Genomic DNA, 16,373 nt, shown 5'->3' on the forward strand with positions numbered 1-16,373 from the left:
ATTTTGTATTTTATTTAGAAACAGGGTCACGCTGAGTTGCTTAGTGTCTCGCCTTTGCTGAAGCTGGCTTTGAACTCACGATCCTCCTGGGAACCAATGAGATCACAGGTGTGGCCATTGTGCCTGGCTCATTGTTTTTGAAACAGTAATTGTGTGATAATTCATTTGAACAGCTATAATCAATATTATTTTTCAAAACCAAAGCACAGTTTTAGCTTTTTCTCTCTTTGCATTTTATTCACTTTCCTATATCTATCATCAATATCATCATAGACTACGCACCAAGTGTTGAATCAGTGACATCTAAAGAACTTGGCTCCAAACCCAGTTGTCATTCAGCTAACCCCCAAATATTTTTTTTTTAAATTGGGTCATATGTGCTTCCTTGATCCTGTAGCTCTGCCATCTAATGTGTGTCTTCCAAGATTATTTTGTAGGCAAAGCAAGACCTGAAGGGGCCCTCTTTGGAACCAGTCCTGAAAGGGGCTTCTGAAATTTCCCTCTGGTTCTATTGGCTAACACCCAATCCTAAAGCCCCAACCAAATTACAAAGGAGGCTGGAAAATGTCATCTTCCTAAGTGCCCAAGAAGTGAAAAACAATCTGGTGAATAACATTTTCTCTACCACAACCACTTCCCTGAGCTTCAGTTTTCTCGTTTGCAAGATAAAAATATCAATTCCCATCTTGCAGAGCTTCTGTGAAGATTAAATGAGGAAAGGAATGGAAAGCACTTAGTGTACAGTGTACTGTAAGAACTTCACGAACTTCTTATGTCTTACTAACAATCAAATACTTTCTCCCTAAAATACCCGAATACATGGGATCTTAGTCATTAGCAACTGAGTTCTCTGGTCTCCACCAGCCCACTCTTTCCTGACCCTGTAGCTCATGCTCAGCCTTGGCAAGGTACAGGACTTTAGGCATGCAAGATTCATGGCCATGAGACCTGACCACAGTGTAATTCTACAGGAGCTGGGCTAAGGGAAAGCAAGACTGTGATAGATGCTGATAATGGCTTCCAGGTCCTCCAAGAGTCATGGAGGGATATGCATTAAAGTAGTAGAGGACAGAGGGGAGAATCTCCAGTTGTGTGAAATTGTACTTAAAAGAGACCCCAAATTTCAAGAGAGCAACTTGCAAATAAAGGGGGGAAGAAAGACATCTTAAGATTTTGAATATAACAGACATCATGCTGTGGCTTTCACTAAAGTGACCCCATTTAGTGCTCATAATGATCTTCCGGTAAGAATCATTACCCCAATTAACTCACTCAAGCTTACAGAGCTAACAAGCAACAGTTAGGATTGGGTCTTTGGAATATAAGGGTAGTGTTCTTTTTTCTATGTAAGCATGTCACATCTTTCTTAGAGATTTCAATTTGTAGTAAGGACCAGTAGCTGTCAGAGAATAGGCAGGAAGTTTTTCTTCCTCAGGAAAATGAGAAGTAGATCTATGTAGCTCCTTAAGAAATCCTCACCACCACATACACACACACACACACTCTTCCTATGTGACCAAAAGTTTAATTCAGGGTAAGCCTAGGGTACAATGTATTTTTAGTAAACCTCTCCCAAACACACAGAACTATACCACTATGTGTTTGTTAATGTTTCAAATTCATTGTACCAAGAGACATTATAAGCATGTGGATGGATTTCCATCAACACATATAAAAACATACATCTCATTTGGGACCTGTGGCAGATGGAATGATTTTAATTATTAAGGCAAAAATTTGAATTGAGAAAGCTGATCCAACCATGGCCACAGCTCCCTGACTTCACGACCTGACAGCTGCCTTTCCCTGTGTACCAAAAAATGGCCCAGATGACGTCTCAAGTCCTCTGTAGACCTGCAGGCTTGGAATATGGTGGGAACTGGTCCCATAGAACCATCCCATGAAATGAGTTCTGAGTACCAGGCCATAAAGTGCCCTCAGGGTGTCCAAGTATATCCAAACAAACCAAGGGATTTGGAGCTTAGCATTTTACAGGAACAGTATTAAAACAGAACTATGTCTGCAGCAGCAGAACTGACATGGATATAAGATGAGATTTTTCCAATCTGTCAAAATACATTTATTTGGAATTGTGAGCAGCTTAAACTCCAGTTTAAGTTCCAGTCTCTGCCTCTATTTCTAACTAATGATCTGGGTAGGTATAAGATATAGCTCGTAACTGAGTATGTCTCTCTTGCTTTCAAGATATTTGACATATTTGGAACTACTGTGTTAGGTCCATGAAATGATGTCTTCCTTATCATTAATTTTTCTAAGTTTACTTAAAATACGTTTTTTATAATCAGCATGAGAATTAAAGACAGTTGGATGGAGAGGTGATTGGCTAAGAGCATGGGCTTTGAATACGGGCTTTGTCATGTACAAGCTGCCTACCTAACTCAGAACAAGTTATTCCTTATCTGTTCACATGGGGAGGCTAATGGTGCTACCTCATAAACTTATTTCAAGGAATAGAGCATTTAATATATACAAAGCACTTGAGTGACTGATACTCTCCAGGAAAGATCTCAAGAATCAGGGAAAGAAGAAGAGGGAGAGAAGAGCCAATCTTACAGCCAGTCACCATGCAGAGAGATGGACGAGAACCAGCAGGGAGTGGCTGAAATTTTTCTCACTAATCCACGTCTCAACAATTGGCCAGTGCTCAAACACAGACCAATGCGCCTCGAACTTTAATGTTTATATGAATCACCTAAGACCTTGTTAAAATGTGGATTTTAATCAGTTAGTTCCAAGGTGTAGCTGGAGATTCTGGATTTCTAACAAACTGTCCTGTGATGCTGCTAGCCTCAATGCCACTTTGAGGAGTCAGGGTTTAGAGAACACCTAGCTCCTGAGTGCCACCTGGACTCTTTTTCAATGTGGAGAAATCTCTCCAGAAGTCTTTCCATTTACCCAGCCTCTTTTATCATTTTGATCATGGGTCATAGATCAAGAAAATGTTTAAAAATAAATATCACACCTGGCCCAGTGGCACACACCTATAATTCCAGCAACTCAGGAGGCTGAGGCAGGTGGATTACAAGTTCCAGGCCGGCCTCAGCAACTTAACAAGACACTGTCTCAAAATTAAAAGGTCTGGGGATGTAGGTCAGTGGCACAGCGCCCCCTGGTTCAATCCCCTGTATTGCAATCAATCAATCAGTAATATATATGTCTTCAGAGGAAAAATACATAGATATTCTATCTTTAATTATCAAAATTGGCTTCTCTTTTCTGACATTACCTATAAAATAAAGGATTGAGATGTTTCTTGAGGAAAGCAAAATTCTCCATCTGCTGGGTAATAGAATCAGCAAAACTAGGCATCCTTTTGCCAAATGATGACCTTCCCCAAACAACCCATCCTTTAATTATAACCTCATTCACATTTCAAGAGAAATGTAAACCAGATGTTTGTGTTCCACTGACACATTAATCATTGAAATTTCCCATAAAAAGATTTTTAGTTGTTAAGGAGCTTCAAACTTGCAGGGAGTGTTTTGCTATGACCAAAGGTGGGTCCTACGGCTCAGCTAAGTTTAATGGCATTCAGATATGGAAGGTCTAAATTCTGTCAATGACAGTTTGATCTTGTGATTTCACAGATTCAGGCTAAATCAATTTTTAATTTGTTAGTCAATTTCCTCAGAATCTTTCACAGATACTTCTTCCTAGGAAGTCAGAATATGCAGATATTTGAACTGTGTGTGTGTGTGTGTGTGTTTTTAAGAATATGCACGTTAGCAAAATCAGCAATTAAAATCAGGATCATATCTACTCTTTTTTTATTACTTTGTAATATTTATTTATTTGTTTGTTTATTTATTTATTTTTGTATCCTACCTCAAGTTTCTTGTGACTAATGCTCACAAACCTGAGTCTTACAATAGGAATTGGCAAACTTTTTCTCTAAGTGGTAGTAAATATAAGCTTTGCGGGTCTTAGGGCCTATGAGTTTGCCAGAATAGCCATAACAAAGTACCATATGCTGGGTGGTTTAAACAACAGAAATTCATCATTTCTAGGTTCTGGAGGCTGTATATCTGAGATCTAGGTGTTCACAAGCTTGGTTCCATCTAAGTCGGCACAAACCAATTCCAGGACTCTCCCCTGGATTCTGTTGGTTTGCAGACCATCTCTGGCTTTCCTGGGCTGCATCACCCCAAATTCTGCCTTCCCATGACCTGCTCCCTAGGAGCATGTCTGTGTCCAAATTCCCCCTTTTTGGAAGGTTATCAGTCATACCAGATTAGAGGCTCACCTGCTCTACTATGATCTCCTCCTACCTGAACTCATCATCAATGATGTAGTTCAAAATAAGGTCACAATCTGCAGTACTGGGGGTTAGGACTTCAACATGAATTTGGAGGTTGGGAGAGAACACGGTTCATCCTGTGTCATTTAGTATGTGTCCCAGCTACTCAAGGTGCCCTTGAGGTGTGAAAGAAGCCATGGAAAATACACAAACTGACGGGCATGGCTGTGTTACAGTGAAGCTTTACTGACAGAAATGGGCAGCACCTATAGGCCTCTGCCTTTGAGTACTATATCCCTGATCCATTGTGAATAGGAAAGAAAACATGAGGAGGTTTAGCACTGAGCATAGAAGAAGAGAAAAAACTATGCCAGTCTTAGGAATTCCTATTTCCTATTTTGTATTCCAGCTATGATATTTTTACCTTTACTTTGAGTGTCTTGCCTTTATATACAGATAGAACTGAGTTAGGGAACACAGTTTCAATTAAGCAAACTTTTTTTTGTGGGGGGCGGGTGGAAGTTACCAGGGATTGAACTCAGGGACACTCAACCGCTGAGCCACATCCCCAGCCCTATTTTGTATTTTTTTTAGAACAGGGTCTCACTGAGTTGCTTAGTGCCTCACTATTGCTGAGGCTGGATTTGAACTTGCAATCCTCCTGCTTCAGCCTCCCCAGCCACTGGGATTACAGGCATGTGCCACTGCACCTAGCTGAGCAAACTTTATAATAATTAACTTTATGTAAACTTTATAAGTTTATAATATAATATAAACTTTATAATAATGACTCCAGTAATCATCATACACTTATCTTTGGGCTGTTACTGAGTTCTAGACAAACAGAAAAGCAGACATTTTTGTTTAACATTATGCCAACATGCTTTAATATTTAGAATAAATGTGTTCAAAACATTCATGTTTTGATTTTTTTATTTCTTTAGAAATGTATGTATATTTTTCTCATGAACACAAACATACATACACACACACACACACACACACACACACGCACGCACACATTCTTTTCCATGTAATTAATATTTAGGAGTGCCTAAAGGCACTGTGTTAGGTTGCATATAATGAGTCTTGGTCAAGACACAAACATTATCTTCAGAATGTCCTCTCTCCTAAAGGATATACATGTAACACATATTCAGGCAGTATCCAAAGATCTACATTTACATCTGCCATGCGGTGGAACTGTGTCATTCTCATTGAGCCCAGATGCATGTGTGTATTTCAATCCTGTTTTTCATTCCTGTGACCTTAAGTGGAACCACATGGGAGGGTTCTATACAGGGTCGTAGATGTAAAAGCACTTCAAAAAGCTTTCATGGAAAGCCAAAGATTGACGATGCTATGAAGAAAAGATCTCAATCCAGCACACGCTGGATGTTTTGCAGTAGTAGCAGAGGTCATGCTCCCATTGATACTAAAACATCGATCCACTTCCTAATGTCTTTTAATATTAAAACAGTAGGCCTCTGGAAACCTGGAACTTTTCTTCCATGCGATGATAAAGGTATCCAGAGTCAGCCGCCAGTATCTGCTTTTAATTTTAAGGGAACATGTACAAGTAGTAGTGAATAGTTTCATCAAGGATGAAGCGAACCCACTCGCAGGTATCAGAATTGGATGTTGGGGGCTCCTTCCGCTTCAGCAGAGGTGCTCCACAAGATCACTTACTTGGAATGCCCCGAGACTGGCCTTGTACTTAGAATCTGAAAGAAAATATCCACTGGATTTTACCAATTATAAAATAGGTCAAATTCAGGGCCAAAAAAGTAAATCATGTGCCTTTAATCAGGCTTGTTACCTTACAGGTTTTTAGTTGAGACGGACGTTTTTCAGAGCAAATACCAGCTTCACTGAAATACATGAAATGCTATCTGACCTGAAATGTCAAATGTATGTGGCTTTAATAATTTTAACCCATTTTAGGTCCAAAGAATTATAATTAAAATGTGATTGTTCTCTTTGTCATTATAGAAACATACTGTATTTCCTGATTAATATACCAATGACCTTCAACAAGAGATGTCCAAATCTACCTTTTGATTCCATAATTTACCTTTAGTTGACTTTACATTGCCTGAAGTAAGATTTAAGTGCAGGCAATAAAACTAGAATTTAAACCACAAATAAAACAATAAACCACCCTCACACTATTTTGATTCTGGAAACTCTTTTAATCTCTTGGACTCCCTAGTCTGACATGTAGGGCCACTGTCCTATCCTAAGAATTGCCTACACTCAGCAATCTACACACAGCAATCCATCTCATTTCTTTCTATGTTTACTTAAATAAAGGGAAGAACTTCTGTCTTCCCTCCGAACTAAAAAGCAGGATGGCATTAAATTACTTCTTTCTTCCCAACACTTTGCAAACTTCAAGTAGGAAATGAAGCACTACAGTGTGTCAATAAAGAATAATGGTAATATTAATAATGGTGGTGATGATGACAATAACGATGAATTAGACAGCATAATTCCCTCCTTATTCTAAGTATGAAAACTGAAGCAAAATGATGAAGTGCCTTTCCCAAGATCAGTGGCTCCACAATTAGAACTTGGGCTTTTCCTCTCTTTCCGGCTCTTCTTCAGAGAAGAACAAATATCACTAATGTCCATCCTCCCCAGGAGAAAGCCATGCTAGCCCATTCAATGGCCAATTAGAATAAATTGTAAATTAGAACAAATATGATAGGTAATACAAAAATCAAAAGCTCTCTGAAGAAAAGGAACAAAAAACCTGAATAAATAAGCTTAACGGTCCATTGTTTGTGGGGAAAATGATGAAATTATCATCAAAATATTCTATGAATTGAGAATGCAGATAAATTTTTATGGAGAGTTTACCAAAAAAAAAAAAAAGTCAACCTAGTAAAGTACGAAAGACTCTTCTAAGACTGGTATTAGTTTTCATAAAAGGGATATTGGCATCTTTCTAACAAGAAGTCAAAATATGCTTTGTGTGAATCTTAGTCAACTAGTCAATCACGATTCTTCATACTAACCCATATTTAACATAATGTTTGTGCCGAGGATCTGGACATTAAAACCATGTCGACATAAGGGATTGTTTTAATTATCTCAGAATTGACCCTACAGAATTTGAATCACTCAGGTGAAACAATTCTTTTTTCTTTAAGAACAAATTTAGGAACACAGGTTAACAGTAGACACGACACCATGTATTTTGGCCTGCCAAAATAAAATAAAATAAACCTGGTCTAAATACCAATCTGTAGATTTCTAAACCTGTGTTTAATTAATGTGTCCATCTGCTTCCACCTTCAAAAGTCTCAGTGAGGTTTTGTTTCCACATTCAGGGACATTAGCCCAGCAAGGCAAGGGGAAAAAAATTCTTCATTTGGACAGTGCATCTTTCAGACATTCCCTTCTTTTATTGATTTGTTTTCTCCTGTCCCCTTTCTCCTTCTTTTGTTTCCTTATCATAGCTTCAGGTTATTACGTGCAAAGTATTGATGGGAATGGATGGTTTTGGTCGATGGAGGGCTAATGCATCCCTAATCCCACTATTGTTACAGAGTTATGCTTTACTCTGGTCTCTGATGGGGGAAAAGGTGCAAAGCTGTTGATCCTAGTTTTATTTGTCACAAACCCATCCATCAATCAAGCGCAAGCATGTCTGAATGCTGAATGACATGTGGGTCTCAGCTGAAAAAATTCGATAACACTGTATTGTCAGGTCTCTCACTCTCTTTTTTTCTTTTTGATAAGAAATACATTTGACTGAAATAGATAAGCATGCAACTACTAAAGACCTGAAGAGAGAAAGTGACATATTGGCACCAAAGGTTATATATCTTTGGTATTAATGATACTTATGAGTAAATAAAATAGGAGGGGGCAGCCACAGCTAGAGCCATACCGCATCTCTAAGGCTGGCTTGGTTATGTGTAAGGATTGTCACTACTATTATTTGGATTTTCAAATATTAATCTGACCATATTTCACAGTCGGCTACCCTGGTTAAAATGCAAACTGGTCTGCAGTTGGTGAAGCTGATGTGATGTAGAAATCAAATGTCACTTGTTTACACTGCCCTGCACAATATAGACAGATCCTTTTTTTGTCCCAGATGGTAGGCAAATCCTGTGCAATATTTTTGTGTATGTATGAACTCGTAAGTTCACAACTGTCTCATCTTGTGAGTGAAAGCATTTAGTAGGGGGAAAAGCTTTAATTATTTTAAACTGGAAATATATATGCATGTCATTTTAATAGTGACTTAACTTATAATTACAGTCTCAAATATAGTTTCTGTGTGTCCCTTTTATTTTAGTTACTAAATTAGGTACTTTAATATGCTATAAAAGCCTGTCTTTTCTGTTATATACAATTTTCTATTCATAGCTATTTCAAGATAATTGCATTTGGAAATAGTTAAAACATTAAGAAACAACACTAGTATAATATAATTTTAGGGGCAAAATTGATCAACAAATCAGAACATTTTAAAAACCTTTTTATTTTCCTGTCATAACATTTTAGAGAAGACAAGTATTTTTTAAATGACCTAAAAAGCCCATCCAGAAAGACAGTTCCAAATTAACACCAAGATGAACATTTTGTACCCTTAAGTGTCCCGTGCTTTGAGAGTAAGCCATTTTTTTTTTCTCTGTTCAGTGACTGGGGGCTAGAAAACTGCAAAAAATCAATGTGGAAGTGCTGTAGGTTTGTTGGGTAAATTACATGTGCTTGGCCGCTCCTTTGTGTCTGCCCTATATTCTACACAAGATACTTTAGATGGAACTGTCACATAATACATATACTTCATATTGATTTTTATAGATTTAACAGAACTTGAATGGAACTCCACAATAAAGCAAGAAGAGCGAGTTATCTCCCTCAAATTCCTAATACCTGAACTATTCTTGAAATTAACTAAGTGGTAGATCCCAGTTTTGAATTATGGTGGAAGCAAAAAGAAAAAAAATCAAGTTTGCTTCCTAATGGTTCCTCACTTTCAATTTTTTGTTTGTCTTTTCTTTTTTCCTCTATATTTTATTTTAACTTCTCCATCTCTTTGCAAAGATGTTAATTCTAAAAGACTTCCCCAAGGACCCTCTAACCAGCCAATGAGAGCTAACTGAACCTGGAGAGTCGCTGGAAGTTCCAGTGGCCTTCCTGTTGATCATTCTTTTGGCTTTCCAGTTGGCTCCAGTTTGAGCTCATTTGCCATGATTTTTAAGCTGCCATGAATTCTGATACATATAAATAAAGTATCTGAAGCCACCATAAGGGTCTGTCCTTGATTATCCCAAGGACAGCTACTCCCAGCACAACACTATGAGCCTCCAAACAGCCCTAGTATCTGGATAAGCTATTTAACCTCCACTCAAAAAAGAGGCTATGAGGTTGTTCCAGCTAAGTCTGTATGCAGGGATTGGGCTCTGATATTCCTTTAGGATAAGAATTTATTGATTCTGCAATAGGAGTTTCAGACTGGGTCCCCAAGGATAGTATGGACTTTTGTAATTTTGCCCAGGATGGTGAAAAAGAACAGCCACTTCTAGTGTATAAGGAACCATCTTGACATTTGGTTCCACTGGGAACTCGTCTCATCCAGAAATGCCTTGGGGAGAAGGATGAAGACCAAGAGATTCATGTTCCAGTGGCATTTTGAAACTATTTTTTGGAAAAGTTTTTAAAAGACAGAATACTATAAATAAAATGAAATCATTCCTAATGCCATCACCCACAAGTCACATTTGTTGCTTTTTTACAATGTAAACTATGTGCTGTGATGTAATATTGAGAGGTACATTAATCAATTGGTTTCATGGGAATATTTTTAATGAGCTAGTTCCACATTAATAATTATATTTCAGGGGACTAGGGATGTAGCTCAGTGTCAGAGCACTTGCCTGGTATGAGCAAGGCCCTGGCTTTGATCCCCAGCACTGAAAGCATGCCAAACTTCCTCTGATTTAAGCAGAATCATCGAGAGGGTCTGTTATTTAGGAATGACTTCGAACCAAAATGTTTTTCATATAAATTAACTCCAAGATGTTAAATAATATCTATTCCTTGGGGACAGAAAATGTTGAGGTCTACTTTCCAAATGTTGGAAAGATCCACAAACAGCTTTGTCCTAAAGACTGTAAGATGAAGTAATCACTTCTGCTAGCACTTTTAGCACAACCGTGTGTGTGTAAATCTATTTGACTTTGGGAACACTTATTATAGTAAATAAATATTTTTAATCAAACCTTTTTTTAAGAGGGCAGAGAATAAAATTAAGAAAGTAGGAAGATGGGCGGGGTTGTGGCTCAGCCTTAGAGTGCTCACCTAGCACAGGAGAGGCCCTGGGTTTGATCCCCAGCACCACATAAAAGTAAATAGATAAAGATGTTGTGTTCAACTACAACTCAAAAAAAATAAATATTAAAAAAAGTAGGAAGATGAATGAAGTCAACTCTAGAACTCTACTAAAGAACACAAAAGATTTGAGAAATTGGAGGCCTACTCTTTTCTCTGATCAAGATGATGCAATAAAATAAAAATTAATTCTTCCCAAGTAAGTGTATAGATGTAATACAAACAAAATAAAAATCCTAATACTATTATTTGTAGACAAAGTCCAAAGTTTATTTAGAGGAAAAAAAAAATGTGTGTTCATGATCCCCCCAAAAAGATTTAAAAAGAAGATAAATGAGAAAGGATCTTTTTTTCTACCAGGTACCAAAGTAAGTTTTAAAGCTTCAGTATATAAACAGTTTCTGTTCCAGGAATTTGAGCTCCAGGCTCCCCATTCTGGTGGTGCTCACTCTTTAATTGTAGTGTCCTATAGCCTAAGGCACTTTCCAAACCTCAAGGGGAAGAAAATAGGCAAAGCAATAGCATTAGTGATGAGAGCCAACTTTTATTCCTGCTCAGATTTTCTCCAGCAAAAGAACAAAGAGGAAATGACAGCCACCATGGGACACAGAAAGAACCAAGACAGCTTCTTAATATCCTCTCTATTGTCCCATCTTAGAGGACTGCTAGGATTCATTTCAAAAGCACAGGTAGAGAATTTTTTTATTCTTACTCCTGTCTGTACCGCATTAGTCAGTGACAGTAATTGTGCCTTTTAATAGAGTTCAAAATTCCCCCCCAAATAGTAGGAATTCTAGCCCTTTTGTAGAAGAAAAAGTGGGTAAAGAGCACATTATATGAAATTCACTGGAGCATTTCTGAAACACACTGTAGAGGAAGAATTGTCTTATAGGAGATGAAAAGTTGAAATTATCACATGACATTTAGGCCTAGTTCATGTGTAACTCAAATCCTACCCAAACAGAGAACTGATAGTAAAATAGATAAAGCAGTAGAAACAAATAGTCTGAAAATAGACTCTGGGAATTTGGTTATTGATTAAAGTGAGACTATAAGTAAGTTGGGTTGCTCTTTTATACGGCTGGTGTAAAAGTAAAATTGAACCGGAATGAGAATTTCTGGCACACATTGCACTGTGGGGTAACTCTAGAAAATATTACACTACACATTTTAAAAAGCTAGAAGAAAAAATTTGGGAAGTTTTTACCATAAAGAAATGTGATTAGTGTTTGAGGAGCTAGAAATGATTAACCTGAATTGTTAATGTTAAATTGTTATTGTTAACTGATAAACAATGTATACATGTTTCAAGACATCATCTCTTACCTCATTAATATAGATAATCTTTAGGTTTTTAATATATTAATTGAAATAAATTTAATTTAGAAATAAAGAAAATAAAACTCATGAGCCAATTTAGAAGCCAATTTTGGAGTATTTGTTAAAAAAAAAACAAAGGGTGTGCACAGCCCATGGACCCAATGATTCTACTTCTCCATAGCCACCTGGGACACATACGCACAAGTCCACAGCAAGGAAGGCAGGAGGGTACAGTAGTGGTTGGCATAGTGAAAAACTGAAAACCCGAAATGACTGTCAACAGAGTAAATAAACTACACAAGAGGAACAGGTGAAATAGACTGCTTCATTCAGGTACAAAAAGATCTCCAAAAATAAAAATACTAATAAAACTTTTTTAAAAATCTCCAAAAATATTGCCAAGTGGAAAAAAAATCAAACTTCAGAATATTCCTACACAAGGAATTGCATGCTGACATACATGATCTCACACACACGTGCATAAAACCACACTGATACCATGAAAGAAAGATCAAGTAAGTTTTCATCAACTTTTACTTCCAACTATCCACAAAAATATATTTCTAACGGATTAACAAGTTAAATGGGACATTTTCTTTTAATTACTAAAAGAAAATGTTCGAGAACATTTATTTAATTAATCTTAGCATAGCACAAAGACCAGAGACCATAAAGAAAATCTCTGGCAGCTTTAATCCTTTATGACAAAATGACAGTAATAAAGTTATAATTAGCAAACAACACCATAACAAAAATTAAAAGAAAACTGTTGAAGGAGTTTAAATAGCTACAGGGTTCTTAAGGGAAAAAAATCCATCAATTACATTTAAAATGCATTTACCCTGCATCCCAGTAATCCCACCTGTGTTTGTGCCAAGGAAGTAATCATTCCTACTGCCAAATATATGTGAAAAGGATGTTTGGTTCAGTATTTGACCTTTATAATTGCACATAAAAGGTGATGCTAAATGTCCACCAATAAGAAAGTGGTTGAGTAGATGATGGTGCCCTTTTTTTTTTTGAGACTTTAGTTTTTATTTTTATTTGTTCTTTTTTATTATACATAACAGTAGATCTGTTTTGACATATTTATACAAACATGGAGTATATCTTATGCTAAGTAGGATTCTAGTCTTGTGGGTGTACATGATGTTGAGATTCACTGGTGTATTTATACATGTACATAGGAAAGGTATGTCCAGTGTGTTCTGTTGTCATTCCTAGTCTAATCCCCCTTCCCTTCCCTTCATTCCCCTTTGTCTAATCCAATGAACATCCATTCTCCCCATCCCCCTTGTTGTGTGTTAGCATCCATGTATCAGAGAGAACATTCAGCTTTTGGTTTTGGGCACTGGATTATTTCACTTAGCATGAAAATATCCAGTTCCATCCATTTACTGGCAAATGTCATAAAGTCATTCTTTATGACTGAGTAATATTCCAGTGTGTGTGTGTGTGTGTGTACAATTTCTTTATCCATTCATCCCATCAAAGGGCACCTCAGTTGGTTCCATAGCTTAGCTATTGTGAATTGAGCTACTATAATCATTGATGTGGCTGTGTCACTGTAGTATAATGATTTTAAATCCTTATCTAGTATGAGATAACTGTATTTATGTGAGTTTGTCTCTGTATCTTCTATTCTGTACCATTGGTCTACATGTCTATTTGGTGCCAAGACCATGCTGTTTTTATTACTATTGCTTTGTAGTATAGTTTAAGTTCTGGTATTGTGATGCTTCCTGCTTCACTCCTCTTGCTAAGGATTGTCTTGGCTATTCTGGGTCTCTTATTTTTTCAAACAAATTTCATGATTGCTTTTCCTATTTCTATAAAGAATGTCATTAGGATTTTAATAGGAATTGCATTAAATCTGTATAACGCTTTTGGAAGTATGACCATTTAATGTTAAATAAATGTTAATTCTGCCTGTCCAAGAACATAGGAGATCTTTTCATCTTCTAAGGTCTTCTTCATTTTTTTTCTTTAGTGTTCTATGGTTTTCATTGTAGAGGTCTTTCACCTTTTTTTGTTAGATTGATTTCCCAATTTTTTTTTTTTTTAGGATATTGTGAATGGGATAGTTTTTCTAATTTCTCTTTCAGTGGATTCATCACTGATGTATAGGAATGCATTTGATTTATGGGTGTTAATTTCATATCCTGCTACTTTGCTGAATTCATTTATTTTAGTTCTAGAAGTTTGGGGATGGATTTTTTTTATATTCTAAATATAGAATCATATCCTCAGCAAATAGTGATAGTTTTGAGTTCTTTTTTCCTATTCATATCCCTTTAATTTCTTTCTTCCATCTAATTGCTCCGGCTAGAGTTTCAAGGGCGATGTTAAATAAAAGTGGGGAAAGAGGACATTCTTGTCTTGTTCCAGTTTTTAGAGGTAATGCTTTCAATTTTTCTCAATTTAGAATGATGTTAGCCTTGAGTTTAACACAGATAGTTTTTACAATGTTAAGGTTTGTTCTTAATATCCCTAGTTTTTCAAATGTTTTGAACATGAAAGGGTGCTATATTTTGTCAAATGCTTTTTCTGCTGGTTTTAAGTCCTTTGGATATAAACCTAGGGAGTAGGATAGTTGGGTCAAATGATAGTTCCATTCCTAGTTTTTTTTTAGGAATCTACTGCTTTCCAGAGTGGTTGTGTTGAAGGTGCTTCTTGATTCTGGAGTACTATATAGCAATTGAGATGACTAATGTTAGTATTCAACTTTATTAAATTCCTCCAATAAAACTCTGAGTTAAATATACTGTTTCTTTTAGTCTTTTCAGCAGTGTTTTGAGATAGATATGATCGGGATTTTCATTTTAAAGATGGTAATACTGAGAGTTAGAGAAGTTCAATGTCCCCAAAACATACAAGTGTCTCACCCCAAAGTCAAAACTCTTGGACCTGTATATACTGACATACAAAAGGAAGTAAGAGCTGGGTTGTGGTTCAGTGGTAGAGCACCTGCCTAGCACGTGTGAGGCACTGGGTTCGATCCTCAACACCACATAACAATAAATAAAAAAGTGAGGTATTGTGTCCATCTACAACTAAAAGTATTTTTTAAAGAAAAGAAAAGGAAGTAAAGGAATAGCATATATAGTGTCATATCACACTTAAGTAAGTAAATTTAAGTCTGGTGGGTAAAGAAAAATATGTTAATGTGCCTGTCTCTATATAGATTAATTTATGGGTGTTTTCTTCCTCTTTTTACTTAACTGTATTTTCTGATTTTTTTTCAGCAAGGAACCCATTTTACACTTTTAAAAATAAGCTAAATAATTCCAGGATAAAAACCAATGATTTTGAAACATAGAGCAATGAATATTTTCATTAAGGTAGCAAAGGTAGATATTTAAAATGATGAATTTTGAGACTTCTTAGAGTTTTGCTTGGACAATACACTCTCATTGGTATATAAGTGAGGATATGAAAAGACAATAATAGTCTTATTTAATGATCCAAAATTGGCCTAGCAATTGAGATATAAAAATAATCTCTGTGTTCTAATTACCTAAAAGGATTAGGAATTATAGCTTTATTTTATTTATTTGTTTGTTTATTTATTTATTTTTGTCAATATTAGGGTTCAAATCCAGGGCCTTGAGCATGCTAGGCAAGTACTCTACCCCTAAGCCATATCACCAGCCCCACAGTTTGTTTTAAAGTATTTGGAATTACAGTTCATATGCAGTCTAACCTGAATTGTGGGTTATTTAAAAAAAAAAAAAAAAAAAAAAGAATGAGCAAAGAAGTTACCATAAAGCTATCATCTCCATTTTTCAAAACTCAACCTTCCAGATGAGACACACTTTTTCTTCCAGGCAATGTGCTGCTCTGGGGCTGCACGGGGCTCCACGGGGCTGAACCTGATAGATCAAGACAATGAAATTTGTCCTTGACATTCACAGGACTGTGGTTCCCAAGGCAAAATCATTAGTAAGCACCAATTCCAACCAAACCGTGATCCTATCAAAAACCCTACCATTATTGCTCTTCTATTTCTTCTTCTTCTTCTTCTTCTTCTTCTTCTTCTTCTTCTTCTTCTTCTTCTTCTTCTTCTTCTTCTTCTTCTTTCTCTCTCTCTCTCTCTCTCTCTCTCTCTCTCTCTCTCAGTAAAATCATTTTAAAGGGGTATGAGGAAAACTTGAAGGCACTGAAGCAAAATAAGTAGTCCTTTACTCTCATTGACAGAGTGTTAAATGGTACCTGAAGTATCAAATAACCCTCATAATCCTACAGTTGGAATCAAAGCTAAAGTCTCCTGACTCCTTCTGGCACAGAGTTCTTTGGGTACCACTTAGTAATATTCATTGGGAGGGGGGGGGCTTATGTACACAATAACACAGGGGTTTTGCCTTGGGTATGGTGGTGGGTGGCCGTGAGGGTGTCCTGAAGAATCAGGGATGTGGGCTGATTGTAGACAAGTAAGCTTTAACAC

This window comes from Urocitellus parryii, chromosome 2, assembly GCF_045843805.1.
Source record: "Urocitellus parryii isolate mUroPar1 chromosome 2, mUroPar1.hap1, whole genome shotgun sequence".
Lineage (NCBI taxonomy): Eukaryota > Metazoa > Chordata > Mammalia > Rodentia > Sciuridae > Urocitellus > Urocitellus parryii.